This window comes from Puma concolor, chromosome B2 (genome assembly GCF_028749965.1).
Source record: "Puma concolor isolate L17-30 chromosome B2, mPumCon1.1.hap2, whole genome shotgun sequence".
Lineage (NCBI taxonomy): Eukaryota > Metazoa > Chordata > Mammalia > Carnivora > Felidae > Puma > Puma concolor.
Window position 1 is genome coordinate 75,233,631 of NC_141671.1, and position 27,877 is coordinate 75,261,507.

The following is a 27,877-nucleotide window of genomic DNA, read 5'->3' on the forward strand; positions in this document are numbered from 1 at the left end:
AAATGCCAATGTGCATTATTTTGAGTGGGATAGCATATGCATCATTTCCAGAATTTCTTCAATAAACCTTTTGATGCTGGGAATGCATCAGGAGGGATGGGTTGGAATGCTGCAGTAACAAAATTCAGTGGTTTGCAACAGCGTGCTTTATTTCTTACTCACTTTACATGACAGCTGCTTGGTGGCTGTAGCTCTTTTCAACATCTTTACTCTTGGATCAAGGCTAAAAGAGCAACTCCCACTCGGGCTATTGTAGGTCTCATGGAGGAGATAAAAGGAAAACTGCAGAACCTCATGAAGGTCTTGGGCTTTTTCTGTGAGTGGCACACGGCACTCCTGTGCCATTTCATTGGCTGAAGCAAGTCACGTGATATCAGTAGGAAGAAGATATATAATCCCCCTACAGGGAACATGTGGTAATACTGGTTCTGTGTGGAATATGGTTTGAAAACTCCACATTAGGGGCGCCTGGGTGGCGCAGTCGGTTAAGCGTCCGACTTCAGCCAGGTCACGATCTCGCGGTCCGTGAGTTCGAGCCCCGCGTCGGGCTCTGGGCTGATGGCTCAGAGCCTGGAGCCTGTTTCCGATTCTGTGTCTCCCTCTCTCTCTGCCCCTCCCCCGTTCATGCTCTGTCTCTCTCTGTCCCAAAAATAAATAAACGTTGAAAAAAAAAATTTAAAAAAAAAAAAAAAAAAAGAAAACTCCACATTAGGAACACAGGACTTGAAAATCACTCTGGGTTTCAGGGAGCCTGGATTACATATGACAGAGGAAGAATCAGAACCACAGGGCAGGGCAAAAATTCACGTATAAATCTTGGATTGTATTCTAAATCTGTTTATGCTTTTCTTTCAATTTAAGAAAAACTAGAAACAAGAGAAAATGGTATAATTATCCAAAATTTCACTCCTTCAGTTTAATTGGACTCTCACCTGTCACTGCCCTACCATCCACTAAAGCCCCTTCATTAAAGGAACTTTTAATATACACGCACACAACTTAGGCACTTATATGTCTAAGTTAAAACTCACATATGTATATATGTAACTCATATATATTCCTGACTGGCTAGTTATGTATCAATTGTATAAAATCTCTGTAGTTTTAAATTCAAATAGTTATACACTGACAGCTAAAGAGTCCATGATTGAAATCTAACAAAATACCTTTATGGTGGTTTTAACTGATGCCCTTTCCAAAAGCCTGGAACTGACCCAGTGACTGCGTTTTGTGATATGTGTGGGTTTACTCTCTCCTGGGCCATAAGTTTTGAACAACTTAACTAGTAACACTTGCATTTTCATCTCTGCCCCAAATGTCTTTGATTCATAGACAGTGAGACTGACCTGGATTTGACTTTGCCTGAATGAAACTCGTCCTTGTTCTCAGCCATGTGTCATCAGAAGTAGAAATCTGGAGGTGGATGTGATCGATGTGCTGGCTCTTCGGAAATAATGCAGCTAGAGAGGCTACATACAAAAGATGTTGTATTTCAAGTCCCTTAAGTGGCTTTATGCAAAACAAGTCATGTTACACTGCCTAAAAGAAGACAAACCCAGCAGCAGAGTGTTCACAAAACAATAAGCCATGCTCTTTCCTCCTCTACATGGTCTTTATAATAGTCGAATTAGCTTACATTATTTTGTTAGCTAAAACCTATAATAAAGATGTAGTAAGAACCTCTCACTAACTTATAACTAGAAATCATAGCTAATCAGCTTGAAACATCAGTGTTTCAAATTGATCTTATTATAAAACTGACCAGAAAAATGGAATATGATACTTTCTTCTTCATCTAGGCTATTAAGAATATGCATTTTAGGGGCGCCTGGGTGGCGCAGTCGGTTGAGCGTCCGACTTCAGCCAGGTCACGATCTCGCGGTCCGTGAGTTCGAGCCCCGCGTCAGGCTCTGGGCTGATGGCTCAGAGCCTGGAGCCTGTTTCCAATTCTGTGTCTCCCTCTCTCTCTGCCCCTCCTCCATTCATGCTCTGTCTCTCTCTGTCCCAAAAAAATAAATAAACGTTGAAAAAAAAAAAAAAAAAAGAATATGCATTTTAGTTATAGCTTTGGATAAGTGTTATAAATTTCATTTCAAACTTTTCGAGACACCAGAGAACTAGAGGAAATTTAAAGAAAAAAGAAAAGACCAGGGCTGTGTCAACAAAGACCACAAATACGAGCTAATGTGACTATAGCAAATAGGTACTCCATGTTGGAGAGGAAATAGTATATATGTCATTGGCTTGTAAATATTTTGAATGGGAAGTTTTAAATTTCCTTTTTATAAAACCAGCTTTAAGAGAATCTGAATATAGTTGCCTAAACCTTAAACTGATAGTAAAAGAAATGCCTACCTCCATCATCACCTCTAACCCCATTTATGCACAACAAATTTACAAAACAGTTATAAAGCATCCCTTTAACTTAACAGATAAAAAATTCACTATGAAGAGTTTTTGCAACTTCCAGACTATAAAAGGTCATTTTCCAAGAGCCTAAAAAAAATTTCTGCCTGCTGAGAAGTAATGACCACATGTTTGGCCACACTCTTTCCCTGTGTCCTGACAGATGATGCTCTGAGGCTCACTTATACTCAGCTCAGAAAATCGAACAGGGGCTTCTCCATCTTCTGATCACAAATCCACACATCTGCTTTTATCCGTGCTTATGTACGGTGCTCTCCCCTTTGACAAGAAAAGGAATGTTGCTGCCCCTGTGAAGCATCTCCCCTCACTCTCTGGCACCCAGCGCCTTCACCTGTACAAGGAATTGCTTTTGCCATTTTTCTTCTTTCCTGCAGCCTCTATGTATTCTTCTCTGAATGGTTCCATCCAAACATGGACAAGCTCGTGGTTTTCAAGCTCAAAAAAAATGAATGGCAGTAGCAACTAAGACAAACTCTCTTAATCCCACAGCACCCCCTGTTTCTGACTCCCTGTTCTCCTCTTCACAGCAAAACTTGAAACATGAATCCGTTCACCATCTTCACACCCTCACTCCCTTTTCCTCTGGTCTATTCTGTCTTTCTCCCTCCCCTCCACTGGCTGATCTTGCTAGGGCCACTGACAAGCTGTGTGGTGCCATTTCCAAGGGTCACATATCTGTCCTCATGTTACCTGGACTCCCAGGAACTCTCAAAGGGGTAACCACTCCCTCATCTGTCAAGCACTTTTCTTTCTTTTTCTTTTGTCAGTGACCCCACACTTTAGTCATTCTCTTTCTACCTTCTATCAGTTTCTCCTCTCTCTTTTATGTTCCTCTTCTTGGCCCAATATCTAAGGTTTGAATGCCCCAGGATTCAGTCTTTCCTCTCTACATTTTCTACCTGGGCTTACATACTAGTTATCTGCTAATGACTCAGGAGTCACCAGTTAGGACTCAAACTGCAAATAACCAAAAATCAAACTGTCTTAAGTAATAAAGGGGGGAGGGGCTCATTGGCTGACATGACTGAAAAGTCCAGAGGCAAGGTGTAGGCTTCATGGTTCAATGATGTCATCAGCGAACCAGTTTCTTTCTAATTCTCTGTCCTGCCTTCCATGTTATTAGCTTTATCCTCAAGCCAGTGTGTCCCTTATGTTGACAAAATAGCTATGGCAGTTCCAGACTTTACATCCACAAATCATGCTATCCAACATGAGAAACAGGATTGTTTCATAGTAGGTTTCTCAGTGCTCTCAGAAAGAGAAGAAACATTATTTCTTAAAAGATCCCCCAAAATGTGGGGTGCCTGGGTGGCTCTGTCGGTTAAGCATCTGACTCTTGATTTTGACTCAGGTCATGATCTCACAGTCATGGGATCAAGCCCCACTCTCCTTCTACCTTTCCCTCCCTGCTTCCATTCATGCTCATGCTCACTTGCTCTCTCTCTCTCTCTCTCTCTCTCAAAAAAAAAAAAAAAAAAAAAAAAGAGATTCTCCCAAAATGAAACCCTGCATTTGCCCAAATTTTTCACAGACCTACTTCAGATCTGATTCTTTTCCATAGGGTAATGCCATGTACAGGATGGCTTAAATCCAAATTTCCTGAATCAGTTACAATGTGAGAGAGGTATGCAAAAGGCCTCTATAAGCTAATTAATCCATTTCTTCTCCATCTATATTGAACTTAGGCCAATTACATTAAGATACATGTCCCTTATTCTTAATTCTTTGTATAGCCTTGCAACTTTCCTGTACAAAATTTTCATATTCTACATATTTGAAACCTCTATCCTGAAGGGGCTGCTGATTCTCTATTCTTGTGCCTTGATTTTTATAACAATGTATCAATTGGAGAGGCTTGGAAATAAATAGGATTTAATTCTATTTGGTTATGTTTTGTTTGAGATGTGAGAGTAAGATTGGACCAAATGGCCTTTGGATATAGGTCTGGAGCTTAATTTTACCAGTTTTTGTTGCTATCTATAGTAAGTGATATGAATGACTGGATTTAGGAAGGTTTGTGCTTCTATCATGTAGACCTTTCTCTGTTTCTTTGCACCCTAGAAAGAATTTTTGGCTGAGTAAGTTTTATAACTAAAATTAGAATCTTTTTGTGTATAAGCATTAATAGTGACTCCAAGAAATAATTGCCTATAAGGAGATGAATAGATTTTTTAAATATAATTTTTCTCAAAAAGTATACATCAGAAATTATAGTTCTTAAATTTAGACTTAAATAAATACAGAACAAGTGTCTTCAAATTATCTTGAACTCAGAAAGAATGGAAGTATGAATGTATTAATGGAGTGAATAAAGAACAAGAGTTGAGGGGCGCCTGGGTGGCTCAGTCGATTAAGCGTCCGACTTCGGCTCAGGTCATGATCTCGCAGTCCGAGAGTTCGAGCCCCGCGTCGGGCTCTGTGCTGACAGCTCAGAGCCTGGAGCCTGTTTCCGATTCTGTGTCTCCCTCTCTCTCTGACCCTCCCCCGTTCATGCTCTGTCTCTCCCTGTCTCAAAAATAAACGTTAAAAAAAAAAAAAAAAAAAAAAAAAAAAAAAGAACAAAAAAGAACAAGAGTTGAATCCTGGGCATTTACATGGAAACTAGGTTAATTTTGTAAAGCTGCATTATGTTTTAATACTTCACATATTTGCCTTTTAAGAAATATGTACATAAATTCAGAAATCCCTTGAGACATCTTGGACTGTTCAGAAACGGAGTAATTTACAGTCATATTACTTAAAACTTCTTGATTGCTAATCTACTTGGTGAAAAGTTAGTCACATGACTGACTAGAAACCATTGTGGCTTACTGTATTTGAGGTAGGTTCACCTTAGAAAACAATCTTTATATTAGTTAGAATTGAAATTACAACTAAACAGATGAAATGTGTTTTGAGTTCTTATCCAGAGAGTTTATAGATACTTTGAAGTAAACAAAATCTTAACAAAATTTTATAGTCAAGAAAGGAATAAGAAAAAAATGTGGCTCTGACCCTTTGTGTTGTCTCTATGCTGAATTCTGAGTTGGGAGATTTATTCAGTCTTTCTTGTCTTTCTGGCAGAACTATCCCCAGATGGATATCCTCCTATGGCAAATAGAGGTACCATAGGATTTGCACATTGAGGGTCTCCTTATTGATGGCTAAAGAAGGATTCATGGGAAGAATTTGGGCTGAGGGGAAATGGGAGTGGAGAGAGGAAAAGAGAGAAGGAGAGAAGCTCATAAAATGTAGACATAAACCACACTAGATGGGAAAAAATTATACCCTGTCCAAAGTTACATGATATCATTTTGTCTTCTTTTTCCCTGCCAAGGAGAGATCTCACGTACATAATATAGGCCACTGGTGACTGTACAAGGGTGTGGAATTGGAAAAGAAGAGGGTACCAGATATTGTGATGTGCCGGGAGCCCCAAGGCCTCATAATCCACACTTCGATGTTAGTTTCCTATTTTTGTTTTAAAAGGAGAAAAGAACTGTGATTATTCCATTAAAACATGAGTGGAGTTCATCTTTTATTTTGTGTGGAGATACAGAGAAAGGAATGTCTTTGGGTTATTTTGGAAGTAGATTGACAGTTGGGGTAACAGCAAAAAAACAAAAACAAAAAAACACAAGAAGTTCTCTGAAGTTTTTTCTTTTGAGTAACTGAATGGATGTTGGATGCCACTGACTTAGAAAAACGGTTAAGAAATAGGATTGGGGATGAGGATTGAAAATGAAGAGTTCTAATTTGGCCATGTTGACTTTGCAGTGTCTTCAGTAGTCCAAGTGAATTGCAGACATCACAAGTTCCATTGCTGCACTTAGAATGACCTATTCCTCTTTCACTGGGATGACACCCCCATCCACCCTGTCTCCCTCCTGAGGGTAAAGCCTGAATGTCATCAGAGACCAGGCCTTCCCTTCCCCTGCCAGCCATCACTAAGCTCTGCATTTCACCACCTTATTATATCTGAACTTCATGTCCAGCCCCACCTCTATGATCCAGTTCCCACTACTCTGTGCCTCTTCCAGTCATTAGGACCAAAAGAGTATTGTGTGTAACTGTAGCTGGGTGGTACCCATCATCACTTAAGACACAACTCAACAGATGATACAGATTTGGTGATCTGGAGTATTGTGCACTTTGTAAGTTTCTTTTAAGTCTTTCCTTTTTGTATCTTCCTCAGGCACCCTAGTGCCAGCACTGCTCTCTGTATATTACAGTAATAATTAGGTGTTATCTGCCTTGCTGACATTTAGTTTCCTTGACCAGGAAAATGGGAAATGACAATAGGTAATGTTACCAGGGTGCCCGCCACATTCTGGTTGACCAGAGCTCCAGTTAAGGCATCCAGACTGGTTCCAAAGTCTGAAAAATGCTAGCATCACCCTGTTCAGCCCAGAGTTTCCAGGTGTGTCCAGCTCAAGAGCTCCAGCTGAACCTAGTATTTCCTTGTCTCTTTCAAGTTATAAAGCAAGAAGGAGGGAAGGAAAAGAGGAAGAGAGAGGAGAAGAAAAAAAGCTGTGTGTCTGTCATCTCGTGTCCACCCTCTCAAACATTATCATCATTCTAATATAGTATGATATTTGGATCATTTTCCTGTTTCAAGGAATGGATCTCCAGTGAATGCCAGAGTCTGCTGTATATATAACCAGTGTTGCTTATGGAATACAAAGAGGTGATCATAAGTGATTAAAAATTGTTTCAATTTCTTCAGAAAAAGTTCTTGGGATGGGAGGGTCTGCCTTGGTATTGACGGGAGAAACAGGGATACCAGGCATGGCAGAAAGGAAGACAGAAATTATTCTAATTAGGGAAAATGGGGTAAAACCCGTCAGTTTAGAGGCAGCTCGTGAGGAAGTATGCATCAAGAGATGGGGACATACACATGAGACTGGTGTCGGCATTTAGCGGAGGTTAGTAGAGCCCATGTGCAGGAATCCGAATTTCATGCCTGAGGTAACAGAGAAATTCTCAAAGCAAATTTGACCAATTATCTGCAACCCCACTGCAGCAGCCATGGTTAGAAGCACACTTCCCTTCTGTTTTCCAGACCCCACCTCCATAAGAAGTTAATTTGTGTTGCACAACCCAGTCTTCTGGCTTAGACAGAAACATTTCAGTTTTTTTATAAATTACCAAAAATATTTATAGCTTGACTAAGCTAATTTAAAACACATAGCAGAAGCATGCCGTGCCTTACGCTCTCTGGGCTGCAGCTGTGGGAGCGGCCCCGCGCCTCTCAGCCAGGGGTGGCTCCATCAGTGGGGACACCGTTAGCAGCACTCTGCATTCCTCAGGAACACTGCATAGATTACATAGGACCTCTTTGCTCACTAGGTAACTAACTGGCATGGATGCAACCGTTTCCTGTCACATCTCCTTCAGAACCTAAACTTTCGAGGCATTGGAGACTTGAGTAAGACTCTGCGCTGGTCTCAGGGTGAGGTATTTTGTGTCCTGACCCAGCAAAATATTTTACAATCTGTTTCCTAATCCTGGAAAAGCTGAGTCTTACCCTTGTATAAGTCTAAAATGTGCCCTAAAAAATGAAAGCAACTAAATAAAACAATGGGGAAAAGATTTCCTTTGTTCTGCTGAGAAGATTCAACATTTGCCCCCGGGGCCACACCCAGCCTGCTATCAGGAGTCTCCACTGAGTAAAGGCGGCCAAGCGTGCCCCGAGCACCTGAACCAGACACCAGACATTCTGCACCTTCCCCCTCGTCCTTAAGTGGAAGCACTGATTATTCTTAGCTTCTGTAATATTAAGAGACACACCAAAAGTTCTCCAATCTCCATAAAACATAAAGTTGATCAGTTATAAGTATACCGGACAGACTCTTATTTTTCTGATTAAACTAGTAACGCTTCCTCTGGAAAAACTGTTTTGTCCTATATTAGGGCACGGAAGGAGAAATAATTTTTTTTATTTTTGCTCCAAAATGTACATGGAGAAAAGGAAAATGGAAGAAGGGACGGGAGGGGAGGCCACTAGGAAGTGGGAATGACCACCAGCCACTTTTGTGCTGAAAACGAAGCAGATATTGGTTTCAACAGTGCATTCGATACATATATGCCTCCTGATAAAAGCAAAGGGAACAAAATTGCAAAGGCCAACATTATCATTGCTGTAAAACGATATGCAAATTGTGGTCTTAAAATAACCCCGGGAGAGGCCTGGGCTTCACCCACACGAAGGCGACCTCTTTGCTAGGCTGCTCTTATTGTTTATACTAATCTCTGGTAAAGTGAGAGTGGAGTTTCTATGAAGCGCAGTGTTGTGATTCATGACATTAAACAGATGAGAAAGGGCCCTCTCCAGAAATGAGCCTCTCGGCTGAGGCTGGGCAGAAAATAGCCTGAAATGAGTCACACCACATAAGACGGTACAAAAGATGATTCACTGGGTCCCAAGGAAAATAAATAGGAGTGAATGGCTAGTGTACCCAGGGAAACCCAGTCTCAGCGGGCAGAATTTATTGGTCTGCCTCACATTGAGCCCAGTCACTGAGGCTGGTGGGATGAGGTGCTGGCACTGAAAACGTGAAGGGTGGCAGTGAGGGGACAGCTGTTTTTGAGGCGGCAGTGCCACAGCGGCCACTTGCTTTCAGTTAAGGATCTTTGTGGCTGAGCGATACATCTGCCCTAAATGCTGTGAAGTATATGACGTGAAATGGTTTATCCAGAAGGCTGCACAGCTGGCATCGGATAAAACATTTGGAATCATTTTAGATGTACATTACCTAGAGGCAGCATTCCCTCCCCAGTGCTAAATTTAAACCATTCCTGTCATTTCAGACTCTCTAATGAAATCTGTTTCTCATACGATGTCTGTCTTGGAAATAGCATGCAACTCCGCACCATAAAATGGAAGAGAATTTGAAACCTACAAATCACCCATTCTTCTCCCTTCCTCTCCCATGCGCATGCTTGTGCGTGCGCGCACACACACATACACACACACACACACACACACACCCCTACCTCTCTCTTTTAATAATTTCACAACAGTAAAAGGGATGCATGGAAGTGATAAAGATGAGCTCCCCAGGATGGCGGAAGGAGAAGGAGGAGGTGACTGATGCCTGCCAATAACTCTCAAACAGCGGCACTGAATGACTCATGCAAAGGCCCAGAGGGATCATCGGTTCCCTCAGTCGCCCTTTAGAAGAGAGACAGAAAACGTGATATTATAAATGTTCCCACAGAATCACAGCTTTACTGGATCCAAGAGAACCACAGGCTTACGCTGCTGCTCACTATGCTGTGGGGTAAATAAGCTGATGTGCCCTACATAACTAGAAACCCAGCAGAAAACATTCGACACACACACGTTTCAATATCCAACGGGAAAGTTTATGTAGTCCGATTGAGTCTATCCTATTCTATTCTTGAATATTAAAGTGAGTTTTAAAACTTTCCAATATTTCCTCAATTTAAAGGCAAAATCAATATGTGAATGTTAATGTCCTTATCTCAACTGTAGATTCCAAAACTATTTTAAGAAAATTAAAAACCAACTTTAAGCAGAACCCAGAAAGAGTTCCACTTTGAAGCCCAAACACAAATGCTCTTTGCTATTCATAAAGAGGGGACTTGCTCACATCACTGATGATTAAAACACACAGTCATAGGAACACCACATCTTTAACTTTTCCCATATGTCTTGGTTTTGCATGATGATGATGCTACTGCTTACCATAGTTCTTCACCTCATCTGGAATTAGTTAGCCAAGAAATTGGATGCTATTGCAAGGGGGCCAGGAAAGATGCCTAGGATCCTGTCCAATGTGTAGCAGTGCTCATAAATGTCTATAAGTGTAAAAAAAAAAGGGGTTGGCAAGCCTTGTTTTGTCTGAATAACCTCCCTCCCTTCAGTGTGGCTCAGAGAGAGGTTTCTATGGCCCTCTCTCAAGCTGAGCAGACAGGCAAGATACCAGCAGCCCTTATCAACAATGGTTCATGAAGAACTGGAAAAAGTCTCTGTAGGATGCCAAGGCAGTAGATCCTCTGAACACTACCTTAGAGTCCAAACAATCTGGGTTTCTGGATCTCTTGAATTTTCAGGTTTTTCTATCAAAGCAGTTGGCCAAACCTGTTGTGGCCACCATGCATTGTGACATTACATTGCTCAAATAGTTAATGTAGCTGAAAGTGTCCACTCGATATTTCAAGGAATGTGCATAAAGCCACTGGGGAAGAAAGTGGTTCTCCATAGGAAGTCCTTAAGTCTGACGTCAAACATCACTTCAGGTGTGAGAATGTCCTCTTGTTAAGCCATATCATCAATAATTCTAGCCTTAATTAATGCAGGGAAAACCACCTGCCATCTTCACTACCGCAGCTAAGAGCTTTAGCCTTCCTGAGGTTCTACCATGTTTTTTCATCCATATTAAGTATTGCTGAAACACCCAGTCCCCTCACACATTTCTTGATGTGGGACTTGCCATCAAAAGTATAAAAGTCAATCCATTATTGACAAGTAGTGTATATCAGTATATACTGATGAATGCAAATTACTTTTGTATCACTTATCATATTACCTTGTGATGAAAGATCTGTGAACTCACAAGATCAATTGCAAAGTCATCTACAGAAAATATCTGCCTCTATTGTGACCAGATGATATTGCTATATTATCAAGCCAAAATATCCTATACTGGCTCTGTCCTACAAATTGGACTGGTAATTATAAATACCTTGTGGATGGAGTCAGCCCAAAGTAAGTTACCTCAGTGAAGGTATGTTAATGAAGGTCAGTTCATTCCCACTTGTTACTAAAATCTTTACTCAGTGCTCAGAACAAAGTTTGATCAATTGTCTATTGACTTTCAGAATGCACACAGAATCCATATTTTCTCTTTGATTAAAACATGCAGTGATTAGCAGAGCAATATATACATACTCAGTCACTTAAATCTTTTTTGAAAGTATCACAAGATGCTTCAGAGCCAAGAGTCATGAAACCAAGACAAATTGTCAAACATAAACCAAGGCACAATTCTTAGGCATGTTCCTTTTCTAAGGAATTCCTTTTCTAATAGCAGTTTATAATACTGGCTGTCCCTTCAGGGTTTCCAGTGTTCCTGGTCAAGGCTGGGCTGTGCTTTCTACAGAGTAATCAGGGTAACCTAACGGCCACTGCCAATGTGTAAGGGGGGACTCTGAGCTATTCCCTAGGGCATAGGTCCAGAATTCCACGTTCTGTTTTCCCAAGCAGCGAATAGCCTGTTTTAGAACAGAAATTGAAAGGTGATTCCTACTTATGTCAGAGAAGGTCAAAGAGCTTTGTGTTTTTTAAAAAATTAACTTTGATGGCAACCCACTGAGATAAGGATCAGGTGTTAACCAGATTCTCATTGGGAGATAGCAATCATAGGCAGGGAAGGGCATAGTATGCCAACAAGCAGGCTAGAGTACAGCCAGACATTGGGGGTTAGAAGTCTGTACTTGGCTTCCTGCCGAAGTATCACTTCATGCTTTCATGCCACACATTTTATTCAATATGTGAAGCTAAATTCAGAATCATCATCTTGTTAGTGTACAAAACTTCTGATAATTGAAGCCCTGACCATTAGAGCCGGTACTGTCTTTGTTAAAATATAGCCATTGTTATGTTTGGTACTACTTGGAATTCTATTCTGATGGAAAAATCTGTATAAAATAAATACCAAATTTAAGTCATTAGGGCTACTAAACAAGTTATTTTATCACCAAAACTATTATTCACAATTTCTTCATTTTTTTTTTTATTCCGTATGTTCTGTTAAATTGAGAGCATGCATTTAAATAGTATCCTGCACTAATCAGAGGTTTTGAAGCCCTTATTCAGTAGCCAGTGTAAAATAATTGACTATCGAATTGATTTTTTAAAATGTGTTCTGTGCAGATCCAGGCATCCTTAATACCTTTAGAAACCAAATTAGGTCCTAAGAAAGCATTTGAAGTGTGTGCCCGGTACTCAACATTTCTAACATTAAAATAGGATTAAGTTACATCTGTATACGGGCATAAAGAGCATGGAGGTAGTTCTATATAAAACATTCTTCTCAAGAATGGGGTGGAAAGGCAGGGGCTCTGAATAAGACATCAGCATTTACTCACATGACCATTCACAATGGCAACAAGAACTCAGCCTATTGGTGTAGTCCCATTATACTGGGGTGTAGGGATAGAAGAAAAAAACAGAAAATAACTTGCCTTTTGCCTATCTTGGAAAGTGAATAGGAGTGCTGTTCAGTCAGGGAATTTTAAGCCTCAATACTTAAATGTATTGACATAGCTTTGGGGGCAGGGAGAGGGGATTACATTGAGGTTATTTTAAAAGTTCTTCCTGGGACGCCTCGATGGCTCAGCCGGTAAAGCGTCTGACTTCGGCTCAGGTCATGATCGCACAGTCTGTGAGTTCGAGCCCCACGTCGGGCTCTGTGCTGATAGCTCAGACCCTGGTGCCCATTTCAGATTCTGTGTCTCCCTCTCTCTCTGCCCCTCCCCTGTTCATGCTCTGTCTCTCTCTGTCTCAAAAATAAATAAACGTTAAAAAAATTTTTAAAAATAAAAAAAAATAAAAAAGTTCTTCCTTCTGTTCAAAGAAAAAAGCAGGGACAGTGTCCATAAAGTACATTGCCATTCAGAACCACCACCACAACCACCCCACCACCCCCGCAAAGAAACAGAATGACTTCAGTCACCATATGTGGTTTGATTCCATCTAAGTATAACCTTAACAACTCTTGCTAATCAGTGTTCTAGTTCTATAAAAAGAAGTATAGTACTTTGCAGTCATTTCCTAATTAAAACCATGTGCAAGAAATGCAATGGTAAAGGAAAGGAGGTCAAATGTAGAATTCCTTGGAAGAGGAAAGTGCCTATTTTCTCTTTATGCTTTGACCTTTGCTTGATTTCCACTGTCTACATTCTCTAGCTCCTCACCATGATGTCCCTTGAGAGCTCAGGCCTGTCCTAGTTCCAGAAGTCTTTCAACAGTCTGTGCACTTTACCTGCCTCTGAATCCAACACTGTTGGATTTGGTGATGAGTCATACCGCCAGCACAAGACCCACTGGCTCAGATTCCCCCGTTGCCAAAACTCCCAAGGTTTGTCTAAACCCCACTTTGCCCATTCCCTTCTCCAGTTTGGCCTCATTTTCAGGATTGTGTCTCTGCCCAGGTTTCCCTCTATTTTTTGGCAGTTAGTTGCCCTGTCTAGTAGACTCTTTACCCTCAGAGACAAGCACTACATCCAGAGCCTGAGTTAATGGAAATTGAGCCCTGATGGTTCTCACCAACCCATAGCTCTTGCCTCCTGTCCTCTTAACCAAATAGGGGAAGATCTGGGATCATGACTTTTGTTTGCTGACTCCTAGATCCCAAGTTCTCAGTTTCTGTGTCACTGTTTACTCACTTAGCTGGAGGATTGTGCAACTTCTCTCCAAGATGGTGAAGATAATCCCTCCTATCCTGTGTGCACTTTTTTTTTTTTAACTTGCATTTTGAAATAATTATAGGCTGACAGCAAGTTGCAAAAATGGTACAGAGTCCCATGTAGCCTTCAACCAACTTCCTAAAATGGTGGTATCAAATATATAGCTAGGGGTGCCTTGGTGGCTTAGTTGGTTAAGCGCCGGACTTCGGCTCAGGGCATGACCTCGCGGTTCGTGGGTTCGAGCCCCACGTCGGGTTCTGTGCTGACAGCTAGAGCCTGGAGCCTGCTTCAGATTCTGTGTCTCCCTCCTCTCTCTCTCTCTCTCTCTCTCTCTCTCTCTCTGCCCCTTCTTGGCTCACTCTCTCTCTCTCTCTCAAAAATAAACATTAAAAAAATTAAAAAATACATGGCTATGGCTTATTGGACAATATATAGTGATCTAGCACACTATCAAAACCAGGAAATTGACATTAGTATATTGCTAACTAAAGACCTTTACATCATTTTTATTTTTTTAATTTTTTTTTTTAATGTTTATTTATTTTTGAGACAGAGAGAGACAGAGCATGAACAGGGGAGGGGCAGAGAGAGAGGGAGACACAGAATCCGAAACAGGCTCCAGGCTCTGAGCTGTCAGCACAGAGCCCGATGCGGGGCTCGAACTCACGGACCGTGAGATCATGACCTGAGCCGAAGTCAGACGCTCTACCGACTGAGCCACCCAGGCACCCCAAGACCTTTACATCATTTTTAAACCTTTATTTATTTGTGTGTGCATACAGTTCTATGCAATGTTATACCATGTATAGATTTGTGTAACAACCACCACAATCAAGATACAGAACTATTCTAGCACCACAAAAGAACTCCTTCAGGCTGTCTCATTGTATCTGTGCTCATCTTCTCCCAGTCACACCATCAACTCTAGTCTCTGTTCTTTGCCAACCACTAATTTGTTCTCCATCTATATACTTTTCTCATTTGAGAATGTTATATAAATGAAATCTTACAGTATGTAATCTTTCAAGATTACATACTTTTTTCACTAAGCATAAGATCCTTGTCTATCCCGGCTATTGCTTATATCAACAGTTCATTCCTTTTATTGTAGTATAGCATTGTTTGCATGTACAAGTTTGTTCAATTGAATGTGGGATAAGGAGGGATTATGGCTGCCATCTTGGAGACAGGTTACATAATTCTGCAGCTAACTGCATAAATACTGGCACAAAGACTGAGAACTTTTCACACACATGTAGGAGACTGGGTTTGAAGATTTAAGTTGCTTCCAGTATTTTGCTATTGTAATTAAAGTTACTATGAATATTTGTATACAGGTTTTGTGTGAACATAAGTTTTCATTTCTCTAGGATAAATGCCCAAAAGCGCAACTGGTGGGTCATATCTTAAGTGCATGTTTAGTTTTACAAGAAACTGCTAAACTATCTTCCAGAGTGGCTGAACCATTTTTACATGTACAACCAGCAAATGAGACCGTTTCTTCATATCCTCCCAGACTAGTAATTGGCATTATCACTAGTTTTCATTTTAGCTGTTGTAGTAGGCGTATAATGATCTCTCACTGTGGGTTTAATTGGCACTTTTCTAATGGTTGATGCTGTTGAATGTAGTTTCATGTGCTTATTTGCCATTTGCATCTTCTGTATGGTGAAAAATCTGTTTCTATCTTTTGCATATTTTATAATTCTTTTTTTAGATGTCGTTCCTTATTTTAGATATAGTCTGTAGCTTGTTTTTCATCCTCTTAACAAGGTCTTTCATAGCACAGAAGTTTTAAAATATGTGAATTTTTTTTTAATGAATCATGCTTTTGATGTCCTAGAACTTTACACTTACAGGAGAAACTAAGAACATATATTTGAATGTGCTTGAATCTGCGTAAAGGGGCTGAAAAAACACCTAATCTAATGAAAATGTGGGGCATCTGAAAGCAGGAACCAGAGGATGGGCGAGAGGTAGATGTGACTTTTCATCTTTTTATATTCAAGTTTTTAACAATATAGATATATTAATTTTAAAAATGGAGCATGGGGGTGCCTGGGTGGTTCAGTCAGTTAAGCATCCCACTTCATCTCAGGTAATGATCTTGTGGTTTGTGAGTTCGAGCCCCATATTGAGCTCCTCGCTGGCGTGCAAAGCCTACTTTGGATCCTCACTCTCTCCTCTTCCTTTGCCCCTCCCCTGCTCACACTTTCTCTAACTGGAGTTAGATCAGTTTTTTTTTTAATGTTTATTTTTGAGAGAGAGAGAAAAGGGGGAGGGGCTTAGAGAGAGGGAGACACAGAATCTGAAGCAGGCTCTAGGCTCTGAGCTGTCAGTACAGAGCCAGACAGGGGGCTGGAACTCATGAGCCACCAGATCATTACCTGAGCTGAAGTCGGACACTTAATTGACTGAGCCACCCAGTCACCCCTTCTTTCTTTCCTTTCTTTTTCTTTCTTTCCTTTCTTTTTCTTTCTTTCCTCTTTTCTTTCCCTTTCCCCCTTCCTCTCCCCCTCCCTCCCTTTCTTTCCTTTTCCTTTCCTTTCGTTCTTTCCGATCAGTTTCAATACTGGCTCCACAGATTAGTTAGAGCTTGGGAAGGTTATTTTAGGTTTGTCATTTATAAAATTAAATGTAAAAATAGACATAGTATCAGCCGTTTTTATGAAGATTAAAGATTATGTGAAAATTAATAGTGAACTAATTATGGATTGAATTATGAATCATAAACCAAAGTAAACTTTATATTTTAATAAAAATAGTTCAAATTTTTTTCTGTTGCTTCGTAGTTATCTTTGGTGACATACTGCTCAGTTTTTCTAGGCTTTGTACTTTCTGAGAAATTACAGTGGCTGTTTGTGGATTCTGCTCCTCTAATGTTGTTTTGATATGTAAGAATTTTTTATTTGTGCTTATAAGATATATTCTTTGTGCTTATAATAAGCTACATTCTTTACATGAACTAGCAATCTCTAGTAGCAATTATTCTTAATGTATCAGTGAAAACCCAGGGCTCAGAGAGGTAAAGTGCCTTGGTGGTTTGTCTAATTCCAGAGCTTTGTATTTAATTTTGATGCCAGTGTAATCCAGAATATTCTCCATAGAACTCCAATTCCTTAGGGGTATTGCTCAAAATAATAATAATAATAATAATAATAATAATAATAATAACAACAACAACAATAATAATAAAGTTCACTGGTTAAATGAATTTAGTATAAATTTTAAAATAAAGCATGTTGGAAAGGGCCCTTCTTGTGAGTCTGCAATGCAGAATCTGAGGAATACTATAGTCTTGAACCCAGCATTTCCCAAATTAAGTTTACCACAGGGGTTTTAAGAAATACATAGCACTATTAGAATCACTCAGAATTAGCATTCTATTGAAACATTTTAGGGAGCCCTGCATTTAGCATATATTCTGCCCTATTTTCAAATACTTGATATTTCTGTAAACTAATTCTAATATAGCTTCACAAGAACTCCAGATAGTTCATTTACATGGCATTATAGCATCTTACTGATGAAAGTAATCCTGTGGCAAACTTAATAAATATGCTTTAGATTTATGAAAACCCCAGAGGAGTAGCAAGTTTTACACCAACAACTCTGAGAACAAATGGTGTTCAAGAGAACATAAATCTCCTTTCTGATAAGCCTGCAACTTTTCACCTTGAATCGTGTACTATCCTGAAAAGTTGAAGATAAGGTCGTGTTGTGGGGGCTGTATCTAACTAATGCAAAATAATTGTTTAACATACATACAAAGAATCAAATCTCAGTCACAACCTTTAATTCTAGTACTTTTTACCTATCTCTTTTTATATAAAACTCTTAGAAACATAAAACATTACATTATTTTCTGCCACCTTCAGCTCAAATGTCACTCCCTATATAGAAGAGAATGTACTTGCTAGTCCGTGTCCTTGAATTTTACCTTCTATGCAGTAGCTATTAAATAAATGCTCGGTGATAAGTGTGATGTTGATGGTGAAGGCTTTAGATACATAGTTATGGACATGTATCTAACATAAAATAATACTAAATGGCTCTTTTTCTAAAAGTTTTTCACGTCTAACGATTGCAAAATGAGTCAAACACACTATTCTATTTTATTGCTTATTAGACTAGTCACTGCTACGTTATTCTTCTTAAAAGGTAAAAGAAAATTCATCTTTTCATTTCAGCCTACTGTTATTTCCATTTCACTGGGATTGGAAATAAAAGGAATACTAGAGTTCTAAAACTTGCATGTTTTTCTATTTTTATTGATAAATGCAGTTAGTAATTTGTTTCAAAAACTTTAGATTTTTTTTAAAGAAACATTAGAAACAATAGAGGATTTAAATGAAAACAGTGACATAGGTAACAAATAGAACTTTAGAGATAAATAGCTATAAACTAATTTTCTCTAAAAAATTAATTGAAATTAAAATAACAGTAAGTTTTAGGGGCTCCTGGATGGCTCAGTCGGTTAAGAGGCCAACTCTTGATTTCAGCTGAAGTCATGATCTCATGGTTCATGGGATTGGGCCCCACGTCAGGCTCTATGCTGTCAGCACAGAGCCTTCTTGGAATTCTCTCCCTCTCTTTCTTGGCCCTCCCTCACTCGTGCTCTCTCTTTCTCCAAATAAACTTTAAAAATAAAATGACAATGTTTTATATCCTCTAAATATTATGGAAGGAATGAAGAATTGAGTTACAATGACAGAATAATTATTTTTAATGGAACCATCTGTAATTTCTACCAATAGAATACTTCAAAAACGTTTAAAGTAAGACATTCAATAGTGTCAGGCATAAGTTGTTATGAATTGAACTTAATTATGCTTTTATTTTCTATCTTATTAAATGACTTTTTTCAGTGAGGGTGGATATTACTACTTCCTCTTTGTCATAAAGTATACAAAATATACTTTTGTAATATTCCAGAACATGTTCCACAGAATTTTAAGACTTACTCATTAAAGTTATACACTATATTGGAGCAAAATTTAGCTTGATTTGATGTTTGTGACTTGATGTAAAAAAATTTTTTATTTTGCCTTCTAATTTTAAACTTGCTTATTTGGCACACAATAAAATGAAAACAGAAAAATAAAACTGATGAATGTACTTTGTGTAATTCTGTTTAAACATTTATCCTTGTTTAAACATTATCCACCTACCAACTGTAGGTATGTTCATACAGAATGCAAAAAACCCTCACCCTTCCAATTCTTAAGCTAAAAATTTTGATACAATTCACAACTAAAAATTCTTTTTTAAAAAAAAAAATTGTTTTAACGTTTATTTATTTTTGAGACAGAGAGAGACACAGCATGAATGGGGGAGGGGCAGAGAGAGAGGGAGACACAGAATCGGAAGCAAGCTCCAGGCTCTGAGCCATCAGCCCAGAGCCCGATGCGGGGCTCGAACTCGCGGACCGCGAGATCGTGACCTGAGCTGAAGTCGGACGCTTAACCGACTGAGTCACCCAGGCGCCCCCCTTTTTTTTTTTTTTTAATTTTTTTTAACGTTTATTTATTTTTGAGACAGAGACACAGCCTAAAATTCTAAACTAATACGCCATCTGTTTCTATGAATCTGAAAGACAGTGCTTCATTTGGAGACTTTTATTAAACATTAAAATTTGGACTTTTGAGGGGCGCCTGGGTGGCGCAGTCGGTTAAGCGTCCGACTTCAGCCAGGTCACGATCTTGCGGTCCGTGAGTTCGAGCCCCGCGTCAGGCTCTGGGCTGATGGCTCAGAGCCTGGAGCCTGTTTCCGATTCTGTGTCTCCCTCTCTCTCTGCCCCTCGCCCGTTCATGCTCTGTCTCTCTCTGTCCCAAAAATAAATAAATGTTGAAAAAAAAAATTAAAAAAAAAAAATTTGGACTTTTGAACTCCTGGTCACCTGCAAAAAAGCTCTAATTTCTAATTTTAGAACACTTTTAAGATTCACATGTTCTTAAAACACAAACTTCAAAATGATTCCAAAGAAGAATCTTAGCCTGAAATGGTACACAAAACTGAAACCAATTTTTAAAATGCTTAGCTTTAATAGAAACCAACCCCAGGTACTGATAAACTTTACCAGATTTTGTTAACTTCCTGCTTTATTTAGAGTTACTTTCTTTACCGACTCATATACCATATAGGAACACCCAGCAATTAATATGTTTATTAGAAAAGGGTCTAATAAACCGACTGGGTGGGCCAGTCGGTTAAGCATCTGACTCTTGAACTCAGGTCATGATCTTGCAGTTTGTGGGTTGGAGTCCCATGCTGGGCACTGTGCTGGCAGCGAGGAGCCTGCTTGGGATTCTCTCTCCCTCCTCTCTCTCTGCCCCTCCACCGCTATCTCTCCTTCAAAATAAATAAACTTAAAAAGAAAGAGAAAAGGGTCTATTCAAATATGCTTATCTACTGCTGTAACTTTATGGTATATTTTGGTAATTTATCAGAATACACAGTTATCTCTATATCATTTATACATCACAGTAGGATTCAAAAGTCTTTAACAAGTCTAAAAAATAGGGCTATGAAACAACTTTTAATATATGCAAATAATCTAAATGCTTATGTTATATTCCATCACAGATTTTTGTCTTAAAATATTTGATAGCTATAGCAAATGAAGATGGAGGCTTTATACTTGTGCATCTTTGGAGACTGGGGCTTATTTTATGAAGGAAACTTGGCTGAATAATTAGAGCTTTCATATTAACCAGGTTCAGTGTACTTGTTTTACGGTCTCAGATTTTAAGATCAAACACAAGTTAAATCAGTATTTATACTGAGCAAGAATTGTCTTTCTTTTCTATAAAGCTATCTACTTACTGTAGTTTTTAGTTTATAGTTAATTTTACAATTTTTAAATTATTGTAAAATAATTAGAAAAGCTTATAAGTCAATCCCTGCTAAAAAAGACTTGTACCAAAATAGTTGCTCTCTGACCCCAGCTCAAAGACGATCATGTTCAGCTCTTTCAACCTATTTCTTCTTTATTTCAATGAGTTTTTAAACCACTTTATTGAGATGACTAACATGTAAAAAGCTTTACATATTTAATGTATACAACTTGATAAGTCTGGTAATAAGTGTATACCTGTGAAACCATCACCACCTTTACCACCTTCAAGGTCATAGACATATCCATTACCTCCCAAAGTTTCCTCCTTCCCTCTTTAGCAGCAGCAGCAGTAGTCATTGTCATCGTTGTAGTGTGTGTGTGGGGGGGGGGGGGGGGGCGCAGTAACAGAAGATCTACTGTCTTGGCAAATTTTAAGTATAAGATCACTACTGTTTGCTATAGGTGGTATGCAGTAAAGTAGGTCTCCAGAACTTATGTATACAAAATGTTCTGGGCTAACTAGGAAAGGTACACACACACAAAATCAGGAAGCGAGACCATGCTTTGTGGACTGCAACATAGGGGTGACTAGTAGGACTGATGAGCTGATGAGATGCTATTGAGAGGTAAGCCTGTTGATACTGAATTGGCTTGGGCCACAAGAACAAAGCACTGTGCTGAAGTCTGCTAAAAGCTGAAGTTGTCAGTTAATCCATGGTTACTGAAACTCCTCAGTATAGATAACCAAATCTACTCTGAGAAATGAGAAAATTCTAAAAAACTCAGGATACATGTGTTGGACCCAAAAGAGGTCAAACCGGAACCAGGCAAAGAGGAAAATCTGCAAGAACTAGAGCTTTTCTGTAGTTCCAGTCAAGTAATAAGTGGAGGCCATTCTGCTTTAAGTTTGATGGGATTCATACACATTTTGTCATCTTATACTGAGATTCAGTCTTAAGGAGAACCCCTGGTTTGATCAAAGGTGAAGCCTGCATTTGCTTCTTTTTCTTGTTATTCAGAGGTGATTTTCAAGAGGAGGCTGAAGATGTCTTTTCTCTGTCATCTGAAAACTGGAAGTCCTACTGCACACTAAATTGTGCCTTGAAAGTGTAAGTAAAAAAAACTTACACCGCTTCCAAATCTTTCTTTTATCATCTCATATGCACATGAAAGGATTGCAGGTTCCCTTAATATTTTAGCCTAACTTTAAAAGAATACTATATTTATATTTGCCATCTATTTCAAATGCCATCTATTTTAAAAGGAGTGTATTTATAAGATTTTATTTAGGAGCTCCAAATGCATCCTAAACCAAGCTCCATATCTAAAGAAGTTTGTAAATATTTTGAAAAATACTTGTATTATATAAACTCATATTCACAACTTAAAAATGTATCCAGTTCTGGGGCACCAGGGTAGCTCAGTCTAAGCATCTGACTCTTTCGGCTCAGGTCATGATCTCATGGTGGTGAGATTGAGTCCCATGTGGCACTCTGCACTGGGTGTGGAGCCTGCTTAAGATTCTCTCTTAAAAAAAAAAAAGTATCCAGTTCATATGCACATAATTAGTGTATAAAAGACACATAAAGGGAGAGCTTATAGCACAAAATACCTGATTACTTAGGAAATTATCTGTCTTGGATATCTGAAAATGAGTTTGGCCTTGTAATTTTTCCCCACACAGTTTCAGTATATACCATTTAACTTTTATTTTCTAACAGAGACTGTAACTAGGAAAAATTTTCTCATTGAGATATAATTGACTTATGTTTCAGGTGTACAACATAATTCATTATTTGCATATATTGCAAAATTATCACTGCAGTAGGTCTAGTTAATATCCATCACCATGTATCATTGCAAACTTTTTTTCTACACACAATATGTGTGTGTGAACCACAATTTTTTAGTCATTCATCCATCAATGGACACGGGCTATTTCCATATTTTGGCTACTATAAAAATTCTATAAAAGATTTTTATTTTTCATTTTGTTAATGTGATATATCACATTGTTTTACAGATATTGAACCATCCCTGTAATAAGTCCCACATGGTCATGGCACATGATCCTTTTAATGTATTGTCAAATATGACTTGCTAGTATTTTGTTGAAGGTTTTGTATCAATGTTCACTGGGGATATAGGCCTGTAATTTTAGTTTTTTTGTGTGTGGTATCCTTGCTGGTTTTGGTATTAGGGTGATGCTGACCTTGTAAAATGAGTTTGGAAGTGGTCCCTCTTATTTTTCAGAAGAGTTTGATAAGGACTACTATTAATTCTCCCTTAAATGTTTGGTAGAATTCACCAGTAAAGCTGTCTGGTCCTGGAGTTTTGTTTGTTGGGAGGTTTTTTTTTTTTTTTTTAATTTTTGAAAAAGAGTGTGAGCAGGGGAGGGCCACAGAGAGAGGGAGACACAATATCTGAAGCAGGCTCTGAACTGTCAGCACAGAGCCCAACGTGGGCTGGAACTCACCAACCTCGAGATCATAACCTGAGCTGAAGTCGGACGCTTACCCAACTGAGACACCCAGGCTCCCCTGTTGGGAGGTTTTTGATTGCTAATTCAATTTCCTGAATAATCAGTTTGTTCAGATTATCTATTTATGATTCAGTGTTACATGTTTCTAGGTATTTATCCATGTCTTACAGGCTTTCCAAATTGTTGGTATGTGTAACTTAGGTGATCCTTTGTATTTTTGTGGTATTAGTTATAATGTCTCCTCTAATTTTGTGTGCTTTTTCCCTTGCGAAGTCTTGCTAAAGGTTTGTCATATTTATCTTTTCAAAAATCAGCTTACTCTCATTGATATTTTCAATGGTCTTTTTAGTTTCTATTTCATTTATTTCCATTCCGATCTTTCTTTGCTACTACTAATTTTGGACTTCATTTGTTCTTTCTCTAGGTGTTGAGTGGTAAAGTTAGGTTGTTTGGAATTTTTTCCTTGTTTCTTGATATAGGCATTTATTGCTATGAACTTTAATCTGAGAACTGCCTTCGCTGCATCCTCTTTTATTATGTTGTATTATTATCATTTTCCCCAAGGTATTTTTTGATTTCTCTTTTGATTTTTTTGACCCACTGGTTGTTCAGTAGCATATTGTTTAATCTCCACATATTTCTGAATTTTCTAGCTTTCTTCCTGTGATTGACTTCTAGTTTATACCATTTTGGTCAGAAACGATGCTTGATATGATTTCAATCTTCTTAAATTTATTAAGACTTGCTTAGTGGCCTAACATGATCTATCCTGGAAAATGTTCCATGTACACTTGAGAAAAATGTATATTCTGTTGTTTCTGGATGGAATGCTCAGTATATCTTATTTTTTTAACGGTTATTCATTTTTGAGAGACAGACTGCGTGAGCGGGGGAGGGGCTGAGGGGGAGAGAGAGAGAGAATCTGAAGCAGGCTTCAGGCTCTGAGCTGTCAGCACAGAACCCAACACGGGGCTTGAACCCATGAACTGTGAGATCATGACCTGAGCCGAAGTTGGGTGCTTAACCAACTAAGCCACCCCTGGAATGTTTAGTATATTAACTGTTAAGTCCATTGGTTTAACATGCCATTTAAGGCCATTATTTCTTTGATTTCCTGTCTGGATGATCTTTGGAAAAACTTTTATTTTCTTTATTGCAAGTTATAATTAGGACTAGTGAGTGGATTTTAGGGCACTTAAGAAAATTCAAAATCTTTTTTTAAAGTATACTAAGTATTTGAAATTAAAAGGGAATTGTAAGCAATTTACACATATTCCCCTCTTGCTATCAATTAGTAAAAAGCCCTCCATTTGGTGATAAAATTTAAGCTTTTAAGTTTCTATAGCAAGTATGTTTGCCACTCTCTTCCAGTTACCAGCCTTCTTTGTACTATGAAAAATAACTCTATAGATTATCAAGCCAAGCATATCTTCCCTTTTCTTTCACCTCAAAATGGCCCCTATACTGTGGTTTTTTTAAACTTTAGCATGCATCAGCATCCCCTGGAAAGCCTGTTAAAACACAGATTGCAGGGTTCCACTCCAAGTTTCAGATTCAGTAGAACTGGAGTAGAGCTCAATAATTTGCATTTCTTGCAAGTTCCCAGTAGTTTTGATACTGCCGATCTGGAGATCAAACTGAGAACCACTGCCCTATGATTATACTAAAATTTTCCCCTCAGTTTAAGAGAAAAATAAATAACATTTCTCTCCAATAAATTTTACTTTGTACTCAAGTCCCTCTTCATCTCCATTCTGCAATTATTTCCTCTACCCCCAGCATCTCCAATCTCTGTATGCACTGACTTCTTCCTTTTGCCTTCTTGATGAGTAGAGCTCTGTTTTTAAAAACACAAAACAAGTGCGCCATCTACCATTTTTCTCATGCATTTACTTATTCACTGCCAAATTTCTAGATAATATATCCTTGCACCAAAACCTCTACATGCTTCTCATTACTGAATCATCTCTGAATTAAGAGTCCCAACAGGGAACAGGTAGCATTCTCAACTTGGGCAAATTATTAATAAACTATAAAAGTATGGGCAGGATGTAGAAAAACTACAATGCACGCTGTAGTAACGTGAGCTATAATCAGAGATGGTCCTTTGGAGTTCCTAAATCTGAATCAGTAACAGGAAACAACACCTCCCAGAATTTGGAGAGAGACTGCCCCATTGGAGCAAGCTGCCTCATGGCAGCTATGACATTCTGGTGAGGAGTGTAACCCATAGCAACACCATGGAGGTGGAGACAGGAAAAAAAAAATAAAGGTTCATTCTCTTTCCTCTTGTCAATCTGCCAATATTATATTGGTGCTCCAAACTGCCTAAAGTTATCAAAATCCAGAAGGAAAATGAGGTGGTTGATAAAGTTCTAGACTTCAACCTCGTAAGACAGAATAGTAGAGAGAAGAACAGAGAATGGATCTGAGGTGCAAATAGATAATATCCAGCACGGTCCAAACCTTTTCATCTTCACCTATTCTTGTCCTTTATTTAGGTAACAATTTCATTCTTCAACATAGAAAACAAAGTTCTGTAAACTGCCATTTCATAAGATGTTGGTATCAATTCAGTCATATTCTTCTCATTAACACATGGAATAATCTCCAAGATTCTACAGGTGTTAGATGATAAAATACATTTCAACAAATTTAAAAGGTTTGAAACAATACAAAATAGGTTCTCCAAATTTAACAAAACTAAAGGATAGAGAAATTCTCAAATATTTTGAAATTAATATACTTTTAAATAATCCATGGTTCAAAAAAATCAAAAGGAAATTAGAAAATACTTTGAACTGAATGAAAATGAAAATACAACATATAAAAATCTGTGGAATGTAGGTTAAACAGTGCTAAATGGTAAATTTATAGCTCTAAATGCCTATATTTGGAAAAAAGATATTAAATCAATAAGCTAGGCTTAAACATCTAGAAAAATAGCAGTGAATTAAAGCTAAAGCAAGCAGAAAAAGTGAAAAAATGAAGACCAAGATTAAAACCAATGGAAAAAAACACAGGAAAAGATCAATGAATCCCAAAGTTGATTCTTTGAATAGATTGACAAAATTAGTATGATCAAGGAAAAAAAGAAAACAAAGACTACCAAAATTGAGAATGAAAATGGAGACCTCACCAGCAACCTTACAGAAATTAAAAGGATTAAAATACTGTGAAGAACTTTGTGCCAACAAACTAGATTTAGATAAAGTCCTAGAGACATAAATTATTGAAACCTACTCAAGATTTAAATAAAAATCTCAGTAGGCCTGTAACATGTAGAGAAATAGAAAACTCAATTAATAATTAAAGATCTTCCCACAAAGAAAAGCCTACATCCAGTTAACTTCACTTGTTAATTCTAGCAAAGATTTAAGTAAGAAATACCAATCATTTATAAACAGTTCCAGAAAACAGAGGAAGGAATACTTCTCAACTCATTTTATGAGGCCATTATTACATGGATTCTAAAGCCAGAATAAGATAACAAAAGAAATGAAAACCACAGACCAATATCCCTCATGAATTATAGAAGCAAAAAACCTCAATCAAGTATTAGTAAACCAAATCCAATGCCTCTTTTGAGGTGCTGTTAATGGTGCATTTCTTGACTACTGGTAAATCACTGAGCTGAATATTTTTGTGTTGTGCACTTATCTGTGTTACGGTTCAAGATTTTAAATAAAATACACACAAGAAAGGAAAGAATGCCTAGTCTGTGCCTTCAAAGTATAAGTAGTTTAGTGAAAGATAAAGACTAATAGACAAAAATAATGGCAAAATATGGCAAATACCCTAAAAAGTATAAAGTGTTAAAAGGAAATGGGAACACAGTTAATCCATGTATATACTATCTTTTGTTTTTCTTTTGGTGGAGTATGGGGAGGACAAAAAAAACAGGAGGGGAGGAAAAAAAACCAGGAAAAAGTTTATAAAGAAGCAGAATCTGGGTTGTGTTAATCATGGATAAAGAGAATTTCAACAGGTGAAGAGAAAGAAAAATTTAGGCAGAGATCTGCATGAACAAAGCAAAATCTATTTGGGAGAAATATCAGGTCAAGTTTGGCTCTACCACCACATGTAGAGATTGGGGAAAAAAACATCACTGGAAGGCCAAACCGAGGAAATATGCATTTACTTGAAGTGTAAAGGGAGTGACTTAAGTTTTCAAAGCAGAAACAAGACCTATGCTCTGGGGCTATTAGTTTGGGAATTAATAAGTGTATTGGGTTGGACAAGGCAGATGGAGAAAGGGGTAGCAGCTAAAGACTAAAGCAGTGGTTCTTTTTTTTTTTTTTTTAATTTTTTTTTTTTTTTCAACGTTTATTTATTTTGGGACAGAGAGAGACAGAGCATGAACGGGGGAGGGGCAGAGAGAGAGGGAGACACAGAATCGGAAACAGGCTCCAGGCTCTGAGCCATTAGCCCAGAGCCCGACGCGGGGCTCGAACTCACGGACCGCGAGATCGTGACCTGGCTGAAGTCGGACGCTTAACCGACTGCGCCACCCAGGCACCCCTAAAGCAGTGGTTCTTAACCACATTCTTAACCTTTCAGGAGGAGTTAGATCAAAACGATTTTCATAACCTGTCATTTGCCTTTTTCTGTCTTGATCTCTCAAGTTTCCAGATGCTATATGACAAGTGACATTGCAACAGATTGAATGCAGAAGCAGATCAAACCAGGCAACAAAGACCTAAACCTGAAATACT

At 38.5% G+C, this 27,877-nt stretch overlaps 1 long non-coding RNA gene across 2 annotated transcripts; it reads right to left on the bottom strand.

Annotated features, from left to right (window-relative positions):
- Nucleotides 1-128: 128 nt before the first annotated feature.
- On the bottom strand, nucleotides 129-27,055 carry LOC147581055 (uncharacterized). 2 transcript variants are annotated; one of them, XR_015251361.1, is made up of 4 exons: nucleotides 20,990-27,055; nucleotides 1,347-1,469; nucleotides 719-751; nucleotides 129-468 (listed from the first exon to the last, which is right to left on the bottom strand). It is a non-coding gene; the product is annotated as an uncharacterized LOC147581055 (long non-coding RNA). The 2 variants fall into 2 exon arrangements; XR_015251362.1 differs by having other exon boundaries at nucleotides 129-451; nucleotides 703-751.
- Nucleotides 27,056-27,877: the final 822 nt, after the last annotated feature.